We start from the raw sequence: 19,428 nt of genomic DNA on the forward strand, positions 1-19,428 counted from the left end.
ATACCCTTGCAGAGGGTATTATAATTTCAGATGTGTGCAACGCAGTGAAGGAGACGTTTCCGACCACATAAAGTATATATATTCTTGATCAGCACCAATAGCCGAGTCTATCTAGCCATGTCCGTCTGTCCGTCTGTCAGTCTGTCCGTCTGTCCGTTTCTATGCGAACTAGTCCCTCAGTTTTAAAGCTATCGCGATGAAACTTTACCAAAAGTCTTCCTTCTATTGCAAGTAGTACATATGTCGGAACGAGCTGGAACGGACCACTATATCTTATGGCTCCCATAGGAATATTCAAACAAATATAAGAAAATTCGGTAATACTATACATTAACGGGCTCACCCCCGAAATTCGCGAAAAAATGATCCTCGATGGACCGCGATTTCTTAAGAATTTACGTGCAAAAAGAATTTGGCGGTCGGCCATGGTTCTCTTGTAATTGAATTTCAAAGTTCCCGGGTTTGCTATAAAAAACAAGTATGCTTTTCTAACGTTTGCTATAAAAATCATATATGTATATATGTACCCTTTTCCTTTTTTGTCAAAATAAGACTAATTTAAAATTCCAAACATCTGAGTAATTGGTATTATAGGGAACTAGTCCTCACAACCGCGTAAAAATGATCCTCGATGGACAGCGAGTTCTTAGGAACTCTCATAACCATGGATGACCACATGTGTATTTTTATTATGATAATCAGAAGAAATCGCGGTCCAAGGAGGATTATATATTTTAACCTTTCTTTTATTCTTTTTCACCCAAAACTAAACTTAAAGATTGAAATTGTTTTTTCTGAGCGACACACCAACCCTAATTCAGCTAAAACTACTAGCTTAATATTGAACAAAAGAAACTGCGCCGCAGGCAAAAAAAATTAAAGAAAAAATCGCGCGATTTTATTGGAATAGTCAATTTTTTACCTTTGAGATAAATAGTCTTTTGGAAACAATCAATGCCTAAATTAGGGATATCACAGAAACCGTCGAAGGATTGGGGTTTGGAAACCAAACACAGAATTGACATAGATTTATTGTAGTTTCAGTAATTTTGCTATATTTTCAGGTGTGTCCCTGAAAACACTAACAAACAAAAAACAACCCAATAGCAATTGTTCGGTTCCTTCAAAAATTTTTCAACATTTCTATTAGAGGTGGAGAAAAATCGATTATCCAGTTAGTCTAATAGTACAATTATATTTAGTACAATATTACCAGAAGAAAATAAATTACAATAACAAACTTTTGAAAACACAGGGCGGCAACACTACTACTATTTTGACCGCAGCTGTATACTTTTATGTTTTTTGACTATGTTTTCGAGAATTTGTTTCTCCCCTAAAAAAAAAATCCTAAAATAATTCTTAGTATGGGGTTTAAAAGATAAACGGCCCTGTTCTAGTTTTCACTTCCGAAAGTTTCACACGGATTCGAATTTCCCAGACCTGTTCCAAGACTCACTTCCGAAAGAACTGCTCGGAATCTAATTTCCCTCTGTTGTTACTCTGTTAACTTCCGAAAAATTCACACGGAAACTTTCCGCCAAGCATATGACAGGCGGATTTAAATTCGGCAGTATAAAAATTAATTATTTAATTAAAGTCTGCGATAGCTTTATAAATCAATAATATTTTTATGCTATTCCTTGATGTTTTATGTTCCTAATTGCATCATCGGAATCGAAATTATTTGCATATATGACTTATTAATAATTATTTTGTGGTTGCACCTTAAAACCCGGTTAATTCTAGCTATGACAATTAATGCAAATCCGCCGCCCTTGTTCTAAATTCCGCTCGGATTTGGTAAAAATGGCCTAGAGTTGTCACGGTATGGATATAAGTTAGTATTTCCTTGGGACTTATTCTAAACTTATCCGATAAGGTTAATGGTTTTTTTATAAGAAAGATAATTTATCCTAATTAACGAAATAAGTGTTTTGGCTCGGAATACCACATTTTTTCATGTGAAATTTGAACGGGGACATTTGATAGGGACTTTGTTTTTCGACTTTGGCATCTCTGTATGCTCTTGCAGTTTGCAATACTATGATTCCCACACTGAGTTTTAATACTATTCTGTCGGGAGCCTTTCAAAACTGCAAAGGGACCAAAGGGAAATATTATAAAATGTCCCTAACAAATAAGGGAAATTTAGTACTGTTAACGGGAAATCCGATAATGTTAACAAATTCACTTCCAAGTGAAAACTGGAACAAGCCGGATAGAGTGTATCTTTTAAAAAACTTTATTATCAATACAAACCATGTATCCGTTAGCCTCTGAGATCTCCAATTTTAGTATTTTGCGAACTTTGAGGTCCTTGTGCTAAGAATCCTTGCGTCGGGGAACTTTTTGGAAAATGCAGTTTAACTTGGGAATTCGTAACGAATTCAAAAATATAGCATCTATCGAGGTCAATTTTAAATGTTGCATAGTGTAATTAATCAAAATAATAATATAAACAAAATTTACTGCAAATGCATTAAGACACGCGATATATACAGAAGAACATAATTTTCGTCATTTTACTGAAGTTACAAATTTATTCAAAATACTAAAAAAATATTTTTTTAGTAAATCAGTTTTATGTATAAGGGATTTTAACTTGTCACGAATACATTTTTTTGGCCACCGAATCATGCTTGGTTGATTTGAATCGCTATGTTGGCCTCTCTTACCCCACTCTGCGGCTGGTAAACTTGGGAGCCTACAAGTCGCATAGAGGGACGTAATTCTTAAACGATTCTAAGCCATATTATTATATAATACTATTATATTTTATTATATATTTTTATAATCTAATTCAACTTTGTCTAAAATTACATATGAAAAATATCGGTATTTTGAGGAATAATCTCATAGTACCCAACACAGATATTTTACTGAATTTGAAACCACTAAACCAAAAGGTATGCTTTAAAAAAACGTTCAAAAATGTTCCTAAAATTATTGGAAATTCTACTCCGAAACTACAATAAATCTGTATAGATACTGTGGTTGGTTTCAAACCAACCGACCCTAAATCCGTCAAAGGTTTTTGCGACACCTATTATTGGCGGACTTAATGTTTTCGAAAAAGCTATTTATTTAAAAAACAAGAAAGGAGTCTACCTTCGGCCAGCCGAAGCTTATATACCCTTGCAGATAAAGTAATACTCACTCAGTGCAGTTCCAGGGATTCCAGATTCAGCGTTTTTATTTTTGAATTTTGTTTTTAAGTTGCCAAGAATTAAAACGCCTACTTCCTACAAAGTAACAATGAATTTTCTTATATATGTTTGAATATTCCTATGGGAGCCTTAAGATATAGTGGTCCGATCCGGCTCGCTCCGACATGTACTACCTGCAATAGAAAGAAGACTATCGGGAAAGTTTCATCGCGATAGCTTTAAAACTGAGAGACTAGTTCGCATAGAAACGGACAGACGGACAGACGGACAGACGGACAGCCGGACATGGCTAGATAGACTCGGCTATTGGTGCTGATCAAGAATATATATACTTTATGTGGTCGGAAACGTCTCCTTTACTGCGTTGCAAACATCTGACTGAAATTATAATACCCTCTACAAGGGTATAATAAAAAGTTGAATATCCCAACATACAGACAGTCCGAATTTACTGACCTTTTCTATATCATTTTATGAACTGGTCTGTGTCACAGAAACATGGATGAGAATGTAATATAACGTATTCAAAAATGTTATATTCCACGATGTACATTATTTTGCCATAACATTTTTCCTGTTTCTGTACAACGGACTTGACTCGGAGTGTATATCTATTGAGTGTATAAAATCCAACCAAGTTGCATCAAGCAGAGAAAGCACCCAACAACTGTACTACACTCAAAAAAAAAAGAGCCCGAAATCGCCATTAAATCAAGAAATTCGCCATGAATTTCAGTCGATGGCGATTTACCGTATTTTTTAGAAAGGAATTTTCTAAAATTTAGAAAAAAATTTCTGAAAAGCAGAAATACTTTTCTAAAATCAAGAAAAATTGCCATAAAATTGCGAAAAATTTCCTTAAATCCAGAAAGTACTTTTCTTGAAAATAGATTTTTTTTTCTTAAAATAAGAAAGGACTTTTTTTATTTTCAGAAAATTTTATTTATTTTAATAAAATGTTTACATATTTATTTTACTATTTTATTTCCTAAACAAGAATAAAAAAAAAAGAAAATAAAAAGGATGAAAAGAAAATTATTAATATTTCCTAAACAAAAAAGGAAAACAAAACAAAAAAGATAAAATTAAGATAATAAATATTTCCTAAAGAAAAAAGAGAAAAGAAAACAAAAAAAGATAAAAATTACATTATAAATATTTCCTAAACAAAAAAGAAAAAAGAAAAGAAAACAAAAAAGATAAAAATTATTAATATTAATATTAAGTAGGTATTTAATATATTACCTATTATTAAAATTTACTTACTTACTGCCAAATTATCAACAATACCTGAAATTGAAATTATTCCTGCAATCGAAAATAAAAATTAATATTAGAGAAGGATGGTATTTGCGGCCTGCAATAGTATGCCCTTTGCTTACCATAAATTTTCACACACTTACCAAATTTATATTTAAATTTATTTAAATTGCTTACCTATTAATTGCCTCTTAGAGGGATCGCACTTTAACTTTCTTAAATGGGCTCAACACAAACTTATTACTTTGAATGCTCATCCAAAACTGAGCACAAGAGTTCAAAATGCAGCGCAACGCAAGCAACTCTCTCGCGAGAGACTGCATTTCCAAAACAACAACGCAATAAAAGTTACAGCTACGCACAAGAAAATTCTCGATCATACGCACAAACACACATAAACATATACATACATACGCCAAAAACTGTCGTCGCAACGCGCCGCGGACTAACCCCTTGTCTTCTTCTTTTTCGTTTCGAAGAAAGAGTGAGAAGCATAAAAGAAATACAAAAAGTTTTTCTTAAATCTATGGTGATTTTTTAATTCTACTTTTCTGTTTTCAAGAAAACATTTTTTTTAATTCAGAAAAATTCTTAAAATTTAGAAAAATTTACCGTATTTTTTATGGCGACTTTCTAGATTATAGGAAGGGCTGAAGTACATTTTTTCTTAATTTAATGGCGAAATCGCCATTAATTTAAGAACATTTTTGGAGAGCAAACTAGAAAAAAACACCATTGATTTAAGAAAAAAAATCATTTTTCCAAATTTTAGAAAGGTTTTTCATAAAATTCTGTTTTTTGGTCTTTTTTCCTAGATTCAAGAAAACAATTTCTAAAATTCAGAAAATTTTATAAAATTAAGAAAAAATTTCATTTTATGGCGATTTTCTAAAATTTAGGAAAAAAAATTTTTTGAGTGTAGAAGAAAGCATATCCGACCATATAAAGTATATATATATAGTATATATATATATATATATATACTATATATTCCACGATATAAAATCTTTTTTTCATGTTGACCCGACAAATTTGGGACTCGGATTGTACGTGCAAAATCCAATCAACTTTATATTATCCATCTACCTTAAGCACGGACAGCAACCAATAGCTCATGCTGCAATGCTTTGTGGCGCGATTCGGCCCCTTATCACGCACTAGTTAAAAAGCGTTTTATTTATTTTTACATTCTACAATATTTTTTACAGTAAATAGAGTAACTAAGGACCAAATTACCAATGCCAAAATAAATTTATATTTTTCTTCGAACAGAAACTTTTTGATAGGTATTTTTAAACACAAAATAACTACATTTATATTTTTTCGAAATCTTTAAAGGCGTGGGCGCCAGACATCTTTTAAAATCATGTCCCCCGGCTGAAACAAACTTGCGCTGCGTAGGAAGCTTAAGAACATGTGTGGTTAATCGCAACGCTCTACACCCAAAAAAAAATCGATATGAATCGTAGGTCAATTTGACCTTTTTTAAGATCATTTTTAACTTGATATGGGGCCAGGTAAATGTGATATGGTCGAACAAAACTTATACTTGTGCGAGCGAGAAAACATGCTTTTGAAGTACGTCAGTTCGAATTTCGAATACGTCTTTCTCGCTTCCACTCATGTCATTTTGCTCGCCATATTGATTCTTGCGCTCTTTTTCGAAGTTAGAGAATCTCCGAGAGAGAGAATTCGGCAAAATGATATTATTTAATGTACATTTTATAAATATTTCAGGTAAAAACGATATGAGTAGGAATAACCAGAAAATTACCTGGACTTATCGATTTTACGGCGACGTGCTTTTTTTTGTGTGTAGCTTTTGTAGATTCCAAGATTTCAGCGTTCCGTACAGACGGACAGACAGACAGACGGACATGGCTAGATCGACTCTGCTAGTGATCCTGATCAAAAATATACATACGTTATAGGGTGGGAAACGCTTCCTTCTCCCTGTTACATACTTGAGCACGAATACAATGTACCCTTTACTCTACAAGTAATGGGTATAATTAATAGAACTAATTTTAACGACTGTTTATTCCGAGCTGAAATCTCCATTCGTTTATGTTGAGATGAGGAACTCCTGTCTTGAACTGCTCTTATCGGATAGTGAATGTGAAAGTGCTCTGTGGGAATCGGAGTTTTACATTAGAAGTTTCAAATTAAACAGCTGCGTAAAGCATAGACAGCAACCAACGAACGTAGTACAGTTGTTGGTTGCTTTCCGTCGATAAGGCAGTTGTATAATAAAACAGGTGGTTGGATTTTATACGAAATTCAACAATTTTGTACGTACTGCAATAACAATACGAGTCCCAAAATTATCGGGTTGTAGTCTGTGCTACACAGGTGTGTCCCTGAAAACTCTAACAATCAAACAGCAACCCAAAAGCAATTTTTGGGTTCCTTCAAACATTTTCCGACATTTGCATGGCCAGAGGCGTTTTGGGAAACATTTCAGTTGACTTTTTTGTCTTTCTTTCTTGCTTTGAAGCCAATATTCAAAATCTTTTTTACATAAAACCAAAAGGAAGCTACCTTCGGCCAGCCGAAGCTTATATACCCTTAAAGATAAAATTTAAATTTTGTTCTTAAGTTGTCAAGAATCAAAACGCCTACTTCCTACAAAGTTACAATGAATTTTATAATATTTGTTTGAATATTCCTATGGGAGCCTTAAGATATAGTGGTTCGATCCGTCTTGCTCCGACATATGTACTACCTGCAATAGAAAGAAGACTTTCGGGAAAGTTTCATGGCGATAGCTTTAAAACTGAGAGACTAGTTCGCATAGAAACGGACAGACGGACAGACGAACATGGCTAGATAGACTCGGCTATTGGTGCTGATCAATAATGTATATACATTATGTGGTCGGAAACGTCTCCCTCACTGCGTTGCAAACATCTGACTGAAATTATAATACCCTATGCAAGGGTATAAAAATAGAAGTTTAAGTTTGCTTTTTGACACACACTTCTATGAAAAACAACATAAGGACTACTCAGTTTTATCCGATACATTGAATTTCTTTTGATCAGCACACCCAAAACAAATACACCAAAAAAAAAAATGATCATAGAAACTAAAATATTTCTACATTAAAACAAAATAGTTTAGTAAAGTATTGAGTGTCAAAAATTTCTCGATACTCTTAGTATTAAGCTAATGGACTTCGAAAGTATAAAATTGAAACTTTCGAAGTTGTCAAGTTTAAACTAACGAGTATACAGTTTATACTCACTCAGTGTACTGAAATTTAGGCTGCTAGTTTATTTTGTATTCTATTTAGTATAATGCCAGTATAAATATTGTACCCCGTATTAAAGAGACAAAATTCAAAAAATGTTGTTTTGTACTTTTCATATATTATTAAAAATATTTTTTACATTTTTATAAATTACTGAAGGTAATTTTTAATTTAACAAATAAACATAAATACAATACATGTACAAAATATGTACGTATGTATGTATGCATATTTGGGCAAATGCAGCCGTTTTACCGCTTATGTCGCTGATCATCTCCAGAGTGAACGCTGATATTAAAGTTAACATTGCGCTGGCCGCGGTCAGAAAAAATTCAAGCCAATTGCAAGATCCTTAGTTTTCCGGCATCTGGAGCGCAATTCAAGGTGGTGTCAGTAAAAAGAAAAGAATTTACTAATTAGTTATGCACTAAGACACAATTTAAATGTACTTACATTTCAAATAAGCCCAAAATAAGCAAAAAATTGTCACAAGTAATTTTCACAAACAAACCTTAAACAGACCGCAGCGTCATTTACAAAATACACTAATGTCAAACCATTAAAATACTAACGCGTCGAATAACATTAAAAAGCGGTAACACTTTTTCTGTTCGAAATGTCCAGGTTCCAAACCAGAGCATCCTGGCTTCCCACCAGGAACGAAAATCGAAACTTTGGTATAGAAATTAAACTCAGGGCATAAACCTAACACTATTTAGTCTTAACTTAACACTATTGAGTCTGCTCCCTACATTATTTAGTTTTGAATTAATACTGACAGTTTAACACTAGCTGTAGTATACTTTTAATACAACGCTCCTTAACTGTAAACTTTCGGATTTATTTTTGAGTGTAGTCATAAGAACGAAAATATTGTTACATGAATTCTACACTATTGAATTTCAAGTTTGCATCAATAAGATGATTATTAACTATATAATTTCGAAAGTATTTAATTGATACTTTCGATAGTAATAAATTGAGTCCCCCGAGTATAAAAGTTATACTAACTAAACTCCTAGTTTATTTTTGATAATATTTAGTATAACTGCAATGCCATTTGTTATACATGTTATACCAATTCGGTTAGAAAGCACACTACATTAGTGAACTGTGGTATACAAGTTAAACTACATTTCATACTTTTTTGTACTACATTCATACTAGTTTCTAAGAAATGTAGTATACATTTTAAACTGATTACTGTTTTTCTAGTTTAAAAACAACACTAAATAGATGTACATTTTAATTTTTCTTATATTTTATATTTTTTATTATAATTTATATACACATTTATGTATTCAATCAATTATATTTAAAAAGATTTAAATCTTACATAACAAACAGTTGACCTATTATAATATTGGACTGGGGGATTTTAAATATATTTATATTATTAGTTTTTAGGAAATTTTCTTTTTGCCAAGTTTATATGCTTGATAATGGTCGTCGAATTCCATGAGATCATGTTGATAACTTAATATAACTGATATATGGTTTTTAGAATGTACATTATTTCATGTAATTTTATACACTCCCCACTTTTTTTTAATACTTAGCAAAAACCTATATTATATATAACTTCTTTATAATCTAAACTATTAATTATAATGTTTTTAAAATTATTTTGAAAATGACCGAGTATACATGAAAAATCTGCAGCATTATTTCACAAGGAGTTTCTTTTAATAGCAGAGAATTTTTGGGAAATCCTACTTTATTTTTATCTAACAATAGGGAGTATTTTATGGCCGATTTTATACTCAGGAAGTTCGTACTTCCTACACATTACATTTCTGGAATATATTTTGGCCTCTTTATGTTACGCCTCAAGTCAAAAATCCCAGAAGTGTTTGGGGGGACATAATCCAAGGCTTTTTTGTCAAATCATCTTCAAAATTAATTCAAAAAAAGGTTAACGACGCCTTGGACATTTATGAAAATGATGCAGATATTTTCAAACTCACAAACAGAACCAATGTAGAACGAAAACAAGAGACAACGCTATAGTCGGGTTAGTGTCCCGACTATCGGGTTGGTGTCCCGACTATCTAACACCCGTCACTCGGCTAAAGGGAGTGCGAGGGAGATGGTTATATTCAATTTTTTTGATTGCGTATAACTTTTTCATTAATGGTGTGATTTGAAAAATGTCTTTTACATTTCGATAGGAATAAATATAGACAACAAAATTACATTTATACTTCTCGAAAATCTTTAAAATAGTGGGCGCCAGTATATTATAATTTTCGTCAGAAGTTTGTTACGTAGTGAAGAAGACGTTTATATCTGATTATTCCAATGGGAGCTATAGGATATATACGTCCGCTTTTCAAATTTGATCTGCGTTCACATGTTTTAGGGCATCTGTGAAAGTTTCAAATCGCTAGCTTTGAAACTGAGCTCGCAATCGGTATTGAAACAGACATACAGAGGGACACGGCAATATCGACTCCCCTATTGAACCTGATCAAGAATATATATACTTTATCGGGTCGGAAACGTCTCCTTCACTGCGTTACAAACTTCTGACCAAAATATATACAAAGAAACCCTGCTTTTTTCTACATTAATGACAAAGAACAGATTTATGTGTCACCGTAAAATAGCTTATGCATTAAGTATGCATATGGACATATACATAAATGTTTTTGTCATTTTCAAAGCTTACGTATTTTTCGCAGGTAGTACTTTTATGAATTAAAACTACGCCCAAATATGAAGACACTTCTGTATTATTTATAAGATGGCAGCTAGCTCATCCATCACAATTAATAATGAGTTTAAAACCTGTAAACAAATAGGATTCCTTGTACCTAAATTATTATTAGAATTATTAAATGTGCGACTATAATGTAAATTTTACAGGCGAACTAAAAGTTAGCTATGGGGCCTTAAGTTAAAAGCTTGTAGCAAAATGTAATAAACCGGGTTTCAACATATTTACTAACTAAATTAAGCTACCAAATAGATAACAAACAAAAGAGAACGCTATAGTCGGATGCCCCGACTATCAGATACCAGTTACTCAGCTAAAGGGAGTGCGAGGGAGATATATAACTTAGATCGGGCCTAACTTTTAAACGAATAGTTCGATTTGAAAAATTTCTTCTACATTTCGATAGGTATAAATAAACACAACAAAATTGCATTTATACATCTCCAAAATCTTAAAAAAATAAAAAAAAAATGATTTTTAAATAAGACGATGATCAATATTTTCACAGCTCATCGACCCGTCGCGAATTCTTAAGGTCAAGATGGTTATTTGTGTATATTTTAAATTAAAGGATACGATATATCGACATTTGTTTCCACTTCTTTCGCCCATGCGAATTTTTGTGGTCTTCAAATATTACAGATGTATGATCCACACAAATATATCCTCTTAATCGTAAGGATTCGCGGATGGCAGATGGCATTTTGGTTCGCTTTTAAAATTCTTGCCATTTTACAAATGTACAGGGGTGGTCAAAAGTATTTTCACAAATTTCAATGTTAACTGTACTCATATTTTGAGCCTATAATATAAAATTTTGGCACCTATAGAAAGACCACTTCAATTCCATTTAAATGACACAAAAATGTTCTTAACTCATTGAGACCCCTTTAGACGATGATCACCATTTTCACAGCTCATCGACCCGTCGCGAAATTTTAAGATCAAGATGGTTATTTGTGTATATTTAATATTTTAAATTAAAGGATACGATATATCGACATTTGTTTGCACTTCTTTCGCCCATGCGAATTTTTGTGGTCTTCAAATATTACAGATGTATGATCCACACAAATATATCCTCTTAATCGTAAGAATTCGCGGATGGCAGATGGCATTTTGGTTCGCTTTTAAAATTCTTGCCATTTTACAAATGTACAGGGGTGGTCAAAAGTATTTTCACAAATTTCAATGTTAACTGTACTCATATTTTGAGCCTATAATATACAATTTTGGCACCTATAGAAAGACCACTTCAATTCCATTTAAATGACACAAAAATCTTCTTAACTCATTAAAACCCCTTTGAAAAGTGAGCAAATTTTGTGAAAGTCAAATTTTCAACTTTTTTCCTGGGGCTTAAAAAGAAAATGTTTTGATGCAAAGTTTTTCCCCAATCAAAATTAATAATAACTGCAAAAAAAATTTAAAAAATTTTTTCCTTGTATTTTTTATGACTTTTTGAATGGAGACATCTCAGTAAAATTTTGTATGAAAAGGAAGAAAAGGAGGCTAAAATTGTAATTTTTAGCTATTTTCAAAAAATATAAAAAATACAATGAAAAATATTTTGAAATTTTTTTTTTTTGCACTTATTAATAATTTTGATTGGGGGACAACTTTGCATCAAAACATTTTTGTTTTAAGCCCCAGGAAAAAAGTTAAAAATTTGACTTTAAAAAAAAATGGTCTAATTTTCTAAGTTTTCAAAGGGAACTTAATGGGTTAAGAACATTTTAGTGTCATTTAAACGGAATTGAAGTGCTGTTTCCATAGGTGCCAAAATGTTTATATTATAAGTTCAAAATATGAGTACAGTTAACATTCAAATTTGTAAAAATACTTTTGACTAGGGCTGTAACTAAACCAACGCAGCCGCGGCAAACCGCTAATCAGGGCTGCAATATGTAGCCTGGCGGGTAATTCAAATTTTTAATTTTTTCTTTTATTGTGTACAATATGCGCTTTAAACATATATTCTTTTTGTAATTTTGCAAGAAAAACATAAAAAAAGTTTAAAACTTATTGGAAAATAGTCAAAAAAATTCGCATAAAATTCGATAAATTCGATTCGAGCCCTGGTCGTTTTTCGGTAAATTTTCCGAAAAAAGGAAATCGTTTGTATTCCTGTGACACCAACGGTTTTGGTCGGTTGGTTTCTAAACCAACCGTCACCGAATCCTTCGACGGTTTCTGTGACGCCCCCGAATATTTGCTTTATTTTGGGCTTATGTGAAAAGTAAGTATATTAAAATTATGTCTTAGTGCTTTCTTTCTTTCCTTTCACCGACACCAACTTAAAAGCCGCTCCAGCTTTCGGGAAACTAAGGATCTTGCGGTCTGCGCATTAAGCATTGGCTTGGATTGTTTCTAACCGTGGCCAACGCAATGTTTACTTCAATATCAGCGTCCTCGACCAAGCTTCGGTATTCATCAAGACGGCGTCGACTCTGGAGATGATCAGCGATATAAGCGGCAAAACGGCAACATTTTCCCAAATAGACATACATACATACGCACATATTGTGTACATGTATTGTATTTATGTATAAATTACTGAAGGTAATTTTTAATTTAATATACATACATACATACGTACATATTGTGTACATGTATTGTATTTAATAAATACTATTTATGTATGTACCTATATTAAATTAAAAATTACCTTCAGTAATTTATAAAAAATATTTAATAATATATTGAAAGTGAAAAAACATCAATTTTAAATGTTGCCTTTTTAATTCGGGGTATAATATTTATACTGACTTTGACTGACTTTTTTTTCGAGTGCCGGCTAACATTTCTCGAACAGATAAAGTCCCTGCTAAAGCAGGCCATTCACAGTCGAATTTGTTCGGCGAACATGTTCGTGTGTTCATCCTTGGTAGTAGTGTTCGCGTTAAGATTTCATATAAATTTGTTCGACGTTTTGTTCGACAAAGATAGAAACTATTCTATCTTGCCTGTGTTCGCGAAAATGTTCGTCGAGCAAATTCGACTGTGGCTGGCCTGCTTAAGGCATTTTGCCTTTCTCGAGCATCAATGTGAGAGCTAACTTTGACAGGGACTCGGAGTCCCTGTTAAGCGTTTTCGGCTCGATAAAATGACAGCTGATTTCCCAAAGCCAACTAAGAAGAATCGAAATCACAGCTGACTTTTCCTTGGAATTATACACAAAAAGCTGATGAAATAATCGAAGCACGCCATTTATTGCGCTTTACAGCACAATTCTGTGCGTTAACAGCACTCTGTAATTGTTTCTCGTTCAGATAAATTAAACCAGTCGAGAAAGCGGATTTGCTTTTACGAACAGTTTATCTGGTCTTTAAGTTTTTCGAACAGATAGCTATCAGGGACTTTGACAGGGACTCGAGAAACCAGCCCTAACATTAATATGTATACACACAAAAAAATTTTGCTTGGTAAAATTGACCAACAAAGGTAGTTACGTAACTATTTTAATAGTTACGTGTATTTTGTTTTTGCTTTGGGTGTGTGTCCTTGCTAATTGTGTGTATTTTGTTGTTGTGGAATAACTATTTACTTAGTAGAATTGACAATTTTGCTGGTTGGGGCCTGTTTGACAATTATTACAGTTGATTTTACCAAGTTTTTTTTTTGTGTGTACCTAGTTTTTTTTGTGTGTAGGTACTACAGCCTTGTAGAATAGTATTAAAGTAATACCAAAAAGCACAGCATTTATACTTAATAATATAAAAAATAAACAAGAAGCCTCAATTTTAGTACACCAAGTGAGTATAAATTTAACCTTGTTTATTTCAAATTGATAACTTCGAAAGTTTCTTATTGATGCAAATTTGAAACTCGATAGTGTAGAATTCATGTAGCAATAGTTTCGTTTCTATGTGTACGGTCATTTGATCGTTGAAGCTTTTTTTACCACTGACTACGTGTTTGTTAATTAAAAGTGCGAGTGAAAAAAAAGTTAGCAAACCGGCAAACCTTTTGGGGGAAAATTCCAGGCTAAGGGATTTCCTTGAATTTCTGGCTACCTGCTGATTTGTGTCGTACGAATGTTCGCCTGCTTTTTATACCCTTGCTAAGGGCATTATGATTTCAGTCAGAAGTTTGCAATGAAGGAGACGTGTCCGACACTATTTTTTACATTTAATATATTATTACATATACTTTTTACATTTAATATATTATTTCATGTTTTTATACCCTTGCAGAGGGTATTATGATTTCAGTCAGAAGTTTGCAACGCAGTGAAGGAGACGTTTCCGACCCTATAAAGTAAATATATTCTTGATCAGCATGACTAGACGAGTCGATCTAGCCATGGCCTGTCCGTCCGTCTGTCTCTACGCAATCTAGTCTCTCAGTATTAAAGCTATCGGGATAAAAACTTTCCCAAAAGCCTTATATCTATTGCAGGTAGTATATAAGTCGGAACGAGCCGGATCGGGCAACTATATCATATAGCTCCCATAGGAATAATCGAGGAACAAAATTTAAAAAAATTATATCTAGGGTGTTTTTGAACCTATAACCTCCTACTTTTGCAAATGCCATTTTTTGTCTAATTCTGAATTTCGAATACATTTTTTTTCAAAATCGGACGACTATATCATATAGCTGCCATAGGAGCGATCGGAAAATTAATGGGAATATAATAGGAAATAAATTATTGCTTCGTTGGTTTTTATCGTATTCTCTTCTACTCTGGGATATGACTTTTTTTAAATGTTTTCGAATTTCGATTTTAATTTTATCAATATCGAACTACTATATCATAAAGTTAGTGATTAAAGTTAGTGATTAATAGGAATTATCTGCAAGGGTATATAAGCATCGGCTGGCCGAAGCTAGCTTCCTTTCTTGTTTTTTTTATAATTTTTATTAATTACTAAAGGTAATTTTTAATTTTACACGTACAAAATATGTGATTACTTATGCATGTTGGGCAAATGCTGCCGTTTACCACTTATGTTGCCGTCCAGGTGAACACGAAAGTTTGTTTAAGGACGCTGATATTGGAGCATTACGCTGGCCACGACCAGAAAAATCCTACCCCGAACTAAATGCGTAGTTGGCAAGATCCTTAGTTACGGGGCAGCTGGAGCGGCTTTCAAGTTGTTGTCGGTGAAAGGCAAAAGTTAGTCATAACCCTGCAGGAAACGGAATCAGTTTTGGACTATTAAAATACTAGTTGGGTCAGGAAGGTTAACTAGTTCAAGTTATGTCCATTTCCTTGTAACGAAGTGGTCCATTTTTCATATGCTTGTCGTCGGAAACAACTAGTCCATTTGCTACTAGTTTTGCACTAGTTACTGTTATTTAAGGTTACAGCTGTTAAACTACACTGAAAAAAATATTTTCACGAAAAAACTAAAAATTAATCTCTAAACCATTAAGTGATTGGATTTCACTAGTACTTGACGATGCCTAACTTGACGCTCTCCTAATTTAGTATCCAATTTATAGGCGCGGTCCTTAGAGAATTTCTGATAATTATTATGCATTCAAATACAGTAAATGATAATTAAATGGAATTCAAACAAACTTACTTTTTTTGAGGCAAGTCGCCCTCTCTAGGACTTGAACCCGGGACCTTTGGATTTGTAGGCACACTAACTGATTGAGCCATACACGCATCACATGTTGTAATGCCCTAACAAGGTTTATGAATTTTAGTGTGACATAATTCATAAACAGTGATTTTTCACATATATATTGCCTCGGACAGATTAAACAAAGTTTAAAATAAAACTAAAGCATCACCTAGCAAACAAAAAACAAATAAAATGTACAGAGACTGGGGATTGAACCGAGGACCTCGAATGTTTGATTTGTTTAGTGTTAAATTTCCCAAGACATTTACACTCTAGGCTATATTTTTGGATCATATGTGTTTCATTTGCAACTAGTTAAATTCCAGTTGCCTTTTAACTAGACCCTAACATGTATTTGTTCTACCAGTTAAATATTTTTAAGGTTTTTTTTGTCTGAATGGTACTAGTCCAAGACAAGTTTCTTTTTTACTAGTTTTGTATTAATCATTTTTTCGACTACCACAAATTTTCTAGACCCTGTGTAGTCCAAATGCATTCAGACAAATTCCGGTTGCTTTATATTAGTTGTATAACTAGTTGTTTTTCAGACTAGTTCGCATTTTTCCTGCAGGGAAGTTAAGCATTAAAACACCATTCAATTATACTTACTTTTCAAATAAGCCGGAAGTAAATTAAATATTACAATTTTCAAATAAAATTACGTTAAGCGTCGTTGACAAAATAAACTAATGTCAAGCCCTTAAAGTACTAACGCCTCGAATAACAATAAATTCACCTTTTTTGTTCGAAATGACCAGACTCCACACCAGAGCATCCTATTTTCTATTAAGTTCTAAACTTAATTTATGTTTTTCATGCAAAATTAGAAAAATAATATATGTTTAAGGCGCATATTGTACACAATAAAAGAAAAAAATTTAAAATTTGAATTACCCGCCTGGCTACATATTGCAGCCCTGAACAGCGGTTTGCCGCGGCTGCGTTGGTTTATTTCAGGGACCGAAAATAATTGTTATTGTAAATTTTTCATACAAAAAAATCACGCACTTAGAAAGGTCAAAAAATTTTTTTTAATACACCACTATTTTTATTAGCCATTATAGTTTACAAATCCGTAATGATTTTTATTTTTTGATTTTTATAATAAAACTCAAAAAATAACTGTTATTTGTTGATTTTTATGTATAACAGTTATTCCCTTAACATGTTTGAAAAAATGAAATAATTAAAAAAAAAAACATGCTAACCGTCTTTTATGTAATTTAGGGGAGAGTGAATTTATAAAAAATTAAAAAGTAAAACCAATATACTGGGGCAATCTCGCCACACAGGGGGTAAAATCGCCACACAACTGGGGAAATTTCGTCACCTGAAAATGTAGGGAACTTTACGCCTGTAAGTATGCTACACTGATCAAGCGTACCATTTTTGTTGACGTCCTATATTTGTTGCTGCTGACGGTAGTCTGTTCGTTAGTCAGCTCGTCAAATAAAAAAATATGTATTTAAAATAGGTCCGAATTTACCCTAAGCGTAGGGTGGCGAAATTTCCCCAGACAGTACTTTTTTAGAAATAATTATTTTTCTTCCGAAATTAGGCGCGAAGTTAAAAATCACTAACGCAGAAATGCACATTATAGCACTGTGTATTATATAAAAAATCGAGTATCTTATTCCTTTTGAATTGTGGCATACAGAAAAAATTTCGTCGAGAACTAAATGTAGCTTTTGAAATCTTAAAACACATTTAATATTATAGCTTAATTATCTTGGCCTTCTGTGCAAAACAAATGCATTGGTTGTGTCTGGCCGTCTTGAAGGACTAAAACAAACAAATTATATATTTTTACAACTTATGGATTCCGAGATATTGCAGGTGACGAAATTGCCCCTGTGACGAAATTCCCCCACTCTCCCCTACTAAAAATTTGTTAAAAAAGGCAACCGCGCATATTTTATAACTATATTTTTTTTTAATTTATTTTACCCACAAAATCGCCATAAATCAAGTTTGAGTTTTATTATTAATCACGACGAATAACTGTTATTTGTCAACTTTTATTATAAAACTCAAAAAGTAACAGTTATTCTTTGAGTTTTACTTTACAAATCAGAAAATAACTGTTAAAGTGTGATTTTTAAAATAAAACTTATAACTGTTACGGTCCCTGGTTTATTTACATTTGTAAAATGGCAAGAATTTTAAAAGCGAACCAAAATGCCGTCTACTCTATAGTACTTGCGAAGGCATAAACTGCGAGAGGCTAGGACGCAGAGGAGATCCTTACAAGCAGTTTTACGTGGTAGTCCATGGGGATTTAACTCATTGACCAGGTCCTTTGAAGCAGTGGTCACAAGAATGCGGCCAACCTGAGTAAATCCTTTGACAATGTCGATATTATCGCGAATGAATCGGAAGAATATGGTGTCTAGCGCTGGTAACCTATTTTTACCCCTGAAAATTAGCAACGCTTATTAGTTTAAATTAATAATAAACAAAAACTTTGTACTTTTTTACTTACATGTCTTCTTAACAGCCGGCGTTTTATCCGGAAAAAATAGGACATTTTTCACGACAGTTATGCCAACTTTTTGCAAAGGCGGCCTGTTTTTACTAATTTCTCAATAACTACAACTTCTTTTACCATGAAATTTTTACCAGAAATAAGTTTCATTTTTAACTACCATACTAAGTACCTTTGAATAAATAATTCGTTAACACCAAATTTCGATATCTAACTCAGGAAATTTTGACAAATTTGGTATTTTAAAGTTATAGGTAATTGGTAGACGGTTTGCCGACGTATTTTTATACCCGTTACTCGTAGAGTAAAAGGGTATATTGTATTCGTGCAAAAGTATGTAACAGGGAGAAGGAAGCGTTTCCGACCCCATAAAGTATATATATTCTTGATCAGGATCACTAGCCGAGTCGATCTAGCCATGTCCGTCTGTCTGTCCGTCTGTCTGTCTGTATGAACGCTGAGATCTCGGAAACTATAAAAGCTAGAAGATTGGCATTTTGCATGCAGATTTTAGGAGTTCCTACGCAGCGCAAGTTTGTTTCAAAATGGTGCCACGCCTCCTCTAACGCCCACAATCGCATATATACGATTTTAAAAACTTTAATATTTTGGTAAAGTAAAAATGCAGTTTTATTGTGTTTATCAATACCTATCGAAATGTAGAAGAAATTTTTCAAATCGGACCATTCGTTAAAAAGTTATGCGTGATCAAAGTTTTCAATCTATATCTCTATCTCCCTCGCTCTCCCTTTACCTGAGTAACGGGTATCTGATAGTCGGGGCACCCGACTATAACGTTCTCTCTTGTTTTAGCTAATTTTTTCGACAGGTTTTATAAAAAGCTTATTTTTAAATATAACCCGAAGTAGGTATAAAAATCGTAGTATGCAGGTAGTTCATAAAGTTCATTAGAGTTATCTTAAATAAAGTTATATTTTTGGGAAACATTTGTAAGTTGGGTA

At 33.0% G+C, this 19,428-nt stretch overlaps 1 protein-coding gene across 1 annotated transcript in view; it reads left to right on the top strand.

The window, feature by feature from the left end:
• The window catches only part of LOC138913259 (uncharacterized), a 160,786-nt gene that overhangs the window by 18,827 nt on the left and 122,531 nt on the right, over positions 1 to 19,428 (top strand). The window lies entirely within an intron of this gene.

This window comes from Drosophila takahashii, chromosome 3R, assembly GCF_030179915.1.
Source record: "Drosophila takahashii strain IR98-3 E-12201 chromosome 3R, DtakHiC1v2, whole genome shotgun sequence".
In the NCBI taxonomy this organism is placed as follows: domain Eukaryota; kingdom Metazoa; phylum Arthropoda; class Insecta; order Diptera; family Drosophilidae; genus Drosophila; species Drosophila takahashii.